Here is a 9,669-nt window from a genome sequence, read left to right as displayed (position 1 = left end):
ATTTTTCAGAGCTAGCCTGGACGGTGAGTGGAGAGGCTCAGAATAAGTGGGTGCTGGAGGCTGTGAGTTCAAGAAAGACAACCCCTGGGGCACCAGCAGAAGGAAGACTGCTGGTGTCTGAAACCTCCAGGTGCTCTGGTTAAAGGCTGCAGGTTCAACTCAGTTGAGGCTCTGGGATCCTTGATCGGAGGCTGCCAGCGTAGGTAGCTGGGGTAACTCATGCACGTGTGGCACACTGTGGGGCACCCCACGTGTCTGGGGGCTCACCCAGCTCTTTCTGGTCAGTCCTGAGTTGGAAGTGGAGCAAAGTGGGGACAGCTGGCTATCAGTGAAGCCACCTGACACTCTGGGCTACAGCGCATACTGACTCGTCCTTCTGTGTAGTTCTTCCGTTAGTGAGTGCCCGCCCACCATCTGATTGACCTATGGCCCTGAAAGCCAGAGCAGAACTTTCTAGTGAACCCTAGGTGTGTTCTCCATGTGGTCAAAGATGTTTATCTCATGGGGCAGTAGTGAAAGAGAAAAAAAAAAGTGTTTCAAACACATTCTAAAAGCCTCTTTACCTGACTGAAAGTGTGTGCAGCTCACTTGTTCCCGAAGTCCCCAATGTCAGCAACCTCCACCGGGCTTCACAGCAGGCACACTGGAGCATTTCCTCAAATGTGAGGAAGACCGTGACGACACAGAGAGAATGCTCCCTCACCAAACATGGAGCTCTTGCTGAAGCTCACTTCCTGTCTGTCTGTACAGACCTCCAGACCTCTATGGTTAGCTAGTGGCAAGCTCCATTCTCTGACCTTTAGACTGGCTTTATTTGTACAAGCAAGAGATCACCACAACTTTGTGCTTACCTTCCCATCTTTGTTAGCATTTTGCCTGGCTCCACTTTGTTCCTTGTTCATACTATCACAACATCTGTGAGTTCGAACGTCCAGCTGCACTTCTGTGACCTGAAAACTCAGTTTTGATGTAGTCATCTGTTGTGTGACATTTTGATTGTGTTCTGACAAATAAAGCTTGGAGTCAGAGGATGGAGCCAGCTACTAGCTGATCAAAATTAATCATAGGGGTTTGGAGGACTGTAGACAGATAGGAGACAGGAAGTAGTAAGGCGGGGCTGAGAGAGGATTTCAGCCATTTTGGAGGAAGGAATGGAAGAGGTAGGAGCCAACTGGTGGCAGCTCCCTGCTTCTCTGATCTTTCAGGTTCTTACCCTGATGTCTGACTCTTAATTTTTTATTGATAAAGGAAAATTAGATAAACACTTCAGTTATCACCTCCTCTGGCTCTTACAATCTCTCTGCCTCCTCTTTCTGAGCCTTGCGTTGTAATGTAGCTGACCTATTTAATAACTGAACACCCCACAGTCTCTCCATCTTATTTTATGTGGCAGGGTCTTCCACTGACTCAGGAGCCTGGCATTTTGGAGTGCTGGGGATCTGAACTCACACTAATGCAGTAAGCACTCTAATAACTGAACTACCCCCCAGCCCATGCAAAGTAGGTTTCACTAACCCAGAGTCCCATGCATGCATTCACACACCACCTCCAGCTGGTTTCTCGCCACGGCAGCAGAACTGAGCAGTAGGCATGGACCAAGTGCGGTGGTTAATTTGACGTATCAGATGGACTGGGCCACAGGGTCCCCACACAGCTAGCTAGGCCTTCTTTCCTATTGTGTCTGTGGGTGTTTCTGGAGATCTGAGCATTTTAGCTGGCAGACTTAGTGGGGCATTGTACCATTCTGAAAGGCCTGGAGTGAACAAAAAGCCATGGCAAGGCTGGCTGTCATCTATCTGACTGGACACACAGTCAGGCCAGCATCTGTGACTCCCAGTGCGTCAGTCTTGGTCTGGAATTTACATGCTGGCTCTTTGATTCTTAGGTTTAACTAGCCCTACCATAGACCTACAGATGGGGGATTATGGGACTGCTCGTCATCCATGATGGTGGGGACAAAGTCTGTCGTAGGTACATGCATCCTGTAACATGCGAAGCTCTCACAGAAATCTTCACTCCACACGCAGCATGTCGTTGTAGTTGCTCTCAGCCGAGGAAATGCAGCTGGTGATGTCGAGGGTGGCAGGAGCAAGCTCACAGTGCAGTAGAAAATGAACACCAAGTACCAAATAGAGCTGAACCACCCCGGAGACACTGTGCTGGGGTTTATCCGGCTAGGCTTTGACACACGCACGTGCTGGTGATTAGGGAAGGAAGTGTTTGAAGAAGAGGCGGTTTCCATAAACAGTTGCCTTGATGAGCTGGAGTCAGCGCAAGCCGGGGACATCGCCCTGGAACCCTCTTTAATCTGTCTTGTGATCTCATTTCCACATGGGCCGAAGACCGTGTTCATGTGACCTTAGAGAGAACTGGGCTTGGAGCCCGAAGATATCAGTTTCCAAGCAGGAAACGGAACAGCCTCGAGGCTGTAGATGAGGTCTGCTGTCCGTTCTGTACTGAAGACTCTTCGGAGAGTAGAACTCTGATGCCCTCCTGCTTCTAGAAGTGGGCACTGTGGTTCCTTGGGATAAAGCCTTCTGACCGCCCTATGAGAACATGGCGAAATTACAATAAGGAATCTCCAAACACAAAATTCCCCTGCCATGACGTCACCCAGAGCTCTTGAAGAAACAGTTATTCACTATCGTCAGCCGAGTGAGTGGCTGTGGCTAACATTTTGGATGAAGATTTTTCTGGAAACAGCCCCCCACTCCATGAGTGGGGGCACTGGGTGGAGGAGAGATTGACCTACAGGCAGTTTGCTTGTACTAGTGACACACAGTGTCTTAGGATCTGCTTGTGTTTAGCACAGTATCCACGTTGAATAGACTTATTTGTGAATCACCAGCGGCAGATGCCTTCAGCTGCGTAGAATGTAAACACCATCAACTCCCAGCGTTTCTCTGGCCTCCAGGGCAGCTGTGCTCTGAGTGGTGTGGCCAGCAGTGTTGCTAATCTCATAGTTCACAGGCCCTGGGTGTCTGGGATGCAGAGGGCTCGGTGGCTACGGAGTGACTCAGCCCAGCATGACTCTATTCCTTATGGCTTTTTGAGCAGCACGCTGCTGCAGGATTGAGGGAAGCTTAAACTGGAGCAGAGAATCCGCACAGTGAGGCTGAGAGAGACCTTTGTCTTAGCTCCCCCTGCGGCCTGGTGGAGATAGTAATTCCCACCCTTCGGCATTATCTCAAGAATGAACTCCTGGAATGCTACAACTTTGACTACAGTGATGGTGGGAAAGCTGGCTCACTCACCTGGTCCCTAAGGCATGCGTACAGTACCTTGGGCTGTCTCCTGAATAATCCTTCTAGCTGCTCAGTTTCCTTCAGATATGGGACCCTTGAGCCCAGAAAAGGCAAACGCTCACCAGGGGCCACATTCTCTTCTTTGGGGGAGCTTATTTGGGGGGGGGGCTGAGCATGGTTGAGAGACTGTGGGAGGAATAACATGGACCCCCAGAGGTATTGGACACTCATGCTGCTTCCACATGGGCTATGCCAGACTGGATGACTGGTTGAGACCTTTCAGGGCCTGAACACATGCCAAAGTTTTTGAATTCTCTTGTGAGTTGGTATCTAATGGCTTGGAAGTCACTCCATTTGGGGAACCCTTAGTAGCACTTGTAGGCATGAATTGCACTGCTGCTGGCTGGTTTTCAGGCATGACATTGATCATGACAGCCACTTGCTGCCTTTTGTCAGGTATGTAAGGAGCCCTTCGGCATACCAGTGAGTTACATAACCAGAGTTTTAACCAGCCCAGGGAGTGATCAACTTCAAGTTTGATGACTCACCTACAGTAGGGCCCCTGGGTCCCAGCCTCAGCGCTGGCCACACTGTGGACACCACACCTTCCACGGGGAATGGTGGTGCCCGGGTGCTATGGTGTTGGTGGAGGGGCTGAGCCGACCCTCAGAGTATGGGCATGAGAGTTTGACAGGCTCCTCCAAGCCCAGCACCGATAATGGTGAGAACCTGTGTGCTCAGAGAAGAGGCCCAAGCGGCCAGGGCAGCACTCCTTGATGAAGAGTGGGAATCGCGTTTCCTTAATGTCTATGATCCCAGGACCCTTTGAAAATGGGGCCTGGTGGGGTGGAGAAGGCCTTTCTGTCACTTGTAGTGGAGATAGTGTCCCAACGGTCAGAGATTCCTGACTTCCCCGTGGGTGTAGAGTGGCAAGTGTGGGGGGGGACATTGCTTGTCTATATAGGTACTGTGCATGGTGTGTGTGGTACAGTGTGTAGGGCATGTGTAGTGTGTGGTATACGGTCACATACATGTGTGTACATGGTGTTTCTCTGATGCAGGTGTGCTTTGTATGTATAGCCTGAGGTATGGATGTGTAGGATTGTGGTGTGGGTGTTGCATGCATACGTGTGTGGTTTATTTGCGGCATATATAATTGTGTGTGGTGTGTAGTATTTGTGTGGGTTTGTGGTTGACTGTGTGTGGACTGTGCATGATTTGTATGTAGTGTTGGTAGAGTTTGTGTGGTGTGTGCTTTGTGCTGTGAATGTGTGAGTTTGTGCTATGCTACCTTGTGAGATATATATATATATATATATATATATATATATATATATATATGGACTGCATTGCATGGGAAACCTGCATCCTGGTAATAGCTGTCACTGATGTTCTGAGAAGACATGGATGCTTTGCTCTCAACTATGGCATTGTTTTCTTCTGCATAGAGGGATTTTTCCCTAGTGTAATACAAAGATAAGCTGCAGTTTGCTTGTCCAGGGAAAAGTCTGGTTGGTTCCTAGTCTAGGTGTTCTAGGTTCCACCTTCTCATGTGATGCTGACACCCTTGGCCTTTCCCAGATCAGCCAGTCCACTCCTCTTAGCTTCTGTCAACACAAATTCTCCTTACTTTTGTAAACATTTACATATATACCACTCAATAAGTATTCCAGATATTGGCAAAGCCTACTCTCCCTTGTTGTTCAGGTCTGATATTTTCCCATACTCCGGTTACCTGATGCCCTTGGGAAGTTTGCTCGTGCTTGTTTGACCCAAGGAGGTCTTCTTGTTCTGCCAGCTCTCTAATTACTCTGCCTCAGATTCCTGGGCTCTGAATTTTCACCTCTGTCCACAGAAAACACAGTGTAAAATGCAGGTGTGTCTTGATCCAGGCTGCGCAGAGAAGGGTAAGAGACACACCAGACTTTGCTCCAACCTTGGGCTCTGACCTGCCACTGCCCTTGGGAATTCCAACACCTCAGCAACCAGGACTCCAATGAGGTCACCACCACCCCCTCTGAGCTCAGCAGACCCTGGACTCCTCCTCTCCTCTCTCCTGTCAGCCTCCAGGCCTCAAGAATCCACTGCATACTGAGGCCAGTCCATCTTTTCAGATCAGCAGCTGTTCCCAGGGCTCAAATCCCTTCTTGTGTGTTTTGTAGACTGGCTTACAAAGAACTCCCAAGGGCAGGCCTAACGCCCTTGACCCTGAGACAGTCTGTAATCATTTAAAATTCAGGGAGGCTCCTTAGACAACTCCTTCTGGGCTAACCTGTAACTGAAGCACCAGGATTGGTGTTATGGTGAAGCAGGAAAGAAACTCCAAGGGAACAGTGGCTGGGACTAGAAGTGAGGTAGCCCAGGTCAGCTCTGTACTGAGGGTCATGTTTCTTGATGTGTTCCGTTTCCTCCCACCAGGGACTGTTCTGAGTGCTTTGTGTACACATGGATGCATCTATCTCATGGAATATAGACAGGGCATATTATAAAGCTCTAACCCTACAGCAGACATGAGTCACACAGCTGGCTTTTCATGTTGATTAATTTGGTGTGGATGGAAAACACATGCATGGAGATGGCGTGTGCTGGAGGCAGGCTGAGAGTGAGTATGATGGGAAGACCTTGGGATGGGTCATTGGCCATGTTTCTGGAGTCACGTGGAATGGGGGTCCTGATGGGACTATAATCTTGGGTAACACATAGATCTGGTCCTCCTTCCTCTGTAGACACTCAGGACAACATGCCTCTTGTGGGCTGCCTTCTATCCTGGGCATGCAGCTCTGTTCTTATCCTGCTGCAGAGATAGTTGGAGTTTTGATCAAACCCTGGTGCTTGAACACTATGGGGTTTGCAGAATGGGATCTTTTAGAAGTGGGGCTGCTGGGAGACGGCATTATTTACAAAATATGTCTTGTGAGCTTGGTAGAAATTACGCCTTTTTCTTCTACCCTCCTGGTTCCCCCCAGCCATAGTTCTGACCTGGAAATCATCAGCATAGTTCTTGAGTAAAGCTTCCTTAGGTGGGTGGGAGCACAAACAGAAAGCTCTGATGTAGAAATTGAAATTTCACACTCCAGAGGGTTAGCATGGCTGCAGAGGTCAGCAGGCAGCCTGTTCCTCCACCCCCTAGTGAGTCAGAGGCAACATGGCTCCTGTGTGCGTCAGAGGCCCCATACGCTAGGCGTGTTTGACATCTGTGTCTCCTGCACCCCGTGAACACACTCAAGTCTTTCAGCTGGGGGGCATGTCCCACTCATCTGGTGAATGCATCAGCCCAGTGCAATTTGCTTTCTAAACAGATGTCCGGGAGCAGGGGTGGGGGGAAACACAGCTAATACTGCCTAGAAGTTACTGGAAGACTCTTTATGAGGCTTTTGACTGGGGGTTGAGGGGAGGTTCACAGAATTCACTTTAACTGAAACACACCTAATTTGGGTATCCAAAACGAGTTGAGTCTTCATCCAGAAAGAGGGTTTCTGTTTGCCATCTGCTTGTGGGAGTTTCTCAGTCTGCTTTTCTGAAATGACAGAGTAGAAAAGAATTGTGGCTGATGCCCACAGACCCACAGGCCCCTCTGTGGAGTCATAACTCCACCCACACATGTGGACCCATGGACACACTCCGTCTTCATTCACCTGCTGGTTCTTACGTGGGGGTTTGTGTCTTACTTGGAGCCCACAGGTATGAATGCAGCCTTAGCATGTAGGTGGCCAAGGGCCAGCAGAAGCTTGGACATCAGTAGAGGTGGCCAGTGACTTGATTTTTAGGTCATTCATGCTCTGTGTGTGTGAATGGCCTTCCCTCCCTCAGGCAAGCCACAAGGACCTCGGAGGAATGTTTAGGTTGCTATAGATTGCTATTTCCTTTAGGAATTTCCCCCACTTGGCTTGTTCCCTTGTAAAGGGGGGCTGTGAGTCACCCCTCTCGGAGCTCGGTTACTGTTATTCTCAATATGGATGTAACCAAAGAAGGGGTGACCTGAGTGTTGCCCTTAATAAGAGCTATCCCTGTTTAGATCCTTCTAGAAGAAAAGAGCCACCACATTGTGACATGCTCCCTTGATAAGCGGGGTTGGCAGGGGACTTCATGAGGACTCCTAGGCCAGCCTAGGTTGTCCTGGATGTGAGATGGTGCTAAGGGGCAAAGGGGGTGTGATAGCTTATTACTCAGTGCAGATGCTGATTTGGGAGAGCATAGCCTCACTGCATGACAGTCTTGTCACGGGCCTGTACCCCACTGATGAAGACTGTCTCTGTGCAGCAGGGCCCCTCTCTTAGGTCCACTGCCATATGACTCATGCTATTCAATTTAAAAGGATGTTGCCTAAGTTCCTGCCACTATGGAGATAAGGCATGGACACAAGACCCCACGAATGATGGCAGCCACAGGCCACCTATACCAAGAGACTGGCTATCACAGGGACAAGGAATTTGGAGGAAACTCACAGGGCAGTTAAGACAGCTAGTTTGTTACATGAGTCCTGGATGCAGAGGGCAGCCGTAGGGGCCCCAGGGTGTGGGAGGGCTACAAGACAGCCCGAGAGCCACATACCACCAGTGTCTCAGAGGTTTACAGAGGACACCGGAAGGCTACATGCAGGGGCTGTTGGAAGGTTCCTGGACAGCAAGAGCAGGAATTAGGGCAAGAAGATGGAATTACCTAGAGCTGAGTGACATGGGTATTCAGGCCTGGCAACTGATCACCAGAGGTTCTTTATACCCAGTTTGAGGCCCCAGGGCCACCCACAAAACCAAGTGGAGGCTGGGAATAGGTGTTTGAAGAGGGGAGTGTTCACATGTTACCATCTTACTGGTGACAGCTGAAGAACAGAGAGTCCTCGAGGCAGGGGCAGGGCGGGTCGGGATGACTCTGGGAAGCTCTGTGAATGCTTGACCACGGCAGAACTCGAAGGAGATTAGGATGGAAACATGTTCCTGTTGGTAAACTCATCCCTCTGGAGGCTGAGTTGCAGGACAGCAACCACTCTCTGCTCAGAGTCTGGAGGTGCTTGTGGGGGTGGGGGAGACGGGGGACACGATGCCCACAAACGGTACTTCTGCTTTTATGTCCAGAGTGGTTTAGACAGACTTGAATGTGGAAAAGGGCCTGAGTCTCAGAACTCAGCTTGGCACCTCAATCCCGTGGGCCCCTGTGGGTTCCCGAGTGTCTTCTGTAGTTTTGGCTCTGGGTGGCACAGTATTTCTAGAGACCTTTTTATGTCCGGCCTCACCCAGACTTCTCTCACAAAGCTTCCAAATGTGTGTAAGATGACTAACAGAAAACAAATGAAAGAAAAAAATTCCCACAGGACCCTGTGTGACAATTGCAACTCTCAACGTCTTTTTTCATGAATAAACTCCCACATAGGTGCTCTCTGACCCGTGAGGCAGTGGACCTGCTGGTATCCCAGGCACCGGAAGGGCGAGGCTCTACCTGGATTGGCCAGAGTGTGAGCAGTAGGAGAGGGCAGGCTGGCTCAGAACCGAGTCGGTGCTGGGGTTACTTTCTGAGGACGGTACAAGTCTACGTGGCCCGAGGGAAACGGGTACAGAGGCCCCACGGTCTCCAGCAGAGGCTTTGGGAACTGCTCCAAGCCATTTGTCCTGACAATTGTCATTTGCACATCCAGCAGTTGCGTGCGGATGTAAATGGATATTGACTCCGGCCGGCCCGTGCTTGACTGAGAAGCTGAATGGTCTGCAGCTGGTGCCTTTGAAAGCTCTCCGCCTTCAGAGGGCTGACCTCCCACAGAAGAGGAGCAGCCATGAAACTTGGGGCGACAGCACTACTCTAGGGGGCGATGGGGATGGCTCTTTTCTTTCCTGGAGTGGCTTGTGTGTGGTAGGCATTGCCGTGCCTCACATCTGCTGAGCCAAGGCTGGCTTGTTAGGAATTCCCAGATCTACCAGGTGACACTTGACATATGTGGGGGGTCCATGTCTTGGCTCCATGTTTCTTGGCAGAGATCTCTTCTCCCGGGGGTGGGGTGGTACAAGTCTCGAGTCAGGAGCACCTGTCCAGTCATCTATCAGGAGAAACTGAGGCACGTATCTATCCTCCGAGGGCTGTCCTTGGGTGGCAGAGCATGCCACCCAGCAGGGCTAGTGGACTGATTGCCACATCTGGTACGTATCCATGTGAGGCACAGAGTGCTGTGTCTTGAAGCTGAGGAAAATATCCAACCACGCACATCACAGGCAGCCCACAGACAGTTGGCTTTGGTGGTTTGAGGAGCTCAGGAGACCAAGCGCTGTCTTACAGAGGGCCAAAGACAACCAGAGGAAGAGGGCAAACAGCATGGGCCAGCTGCATAAGCAACAAAAGCTACATTCTCAACCCAACAGCTGGAAAAGGTCTTGGGCTCTTGGGAGAGAAACCACGAGTGTGGCAGGAGCCTGGCAGCTCTCCCCTCTGAGGTTCAGAT

This window comes from Mesocricetus auratus, unplaced genomic scaffold, assembly GCF_017639785.1.
Source record: "Mesocricetus auratus isolate SY011 unplaced genomic scaffold, BCM_Maur_2.0 Super-Scaffold_100010, whole genome shotgun sequence".
NCBI classification, from domain to species: domain Eukaryota; kingdom Metazoa; phylum Chordata; class Mammalia; order Rodentia; family Cricetidae; genus Mesocricetus; species Mesocricetus auratus.
Note: the sequence above shows the minus strand (reverse complement) of the source record.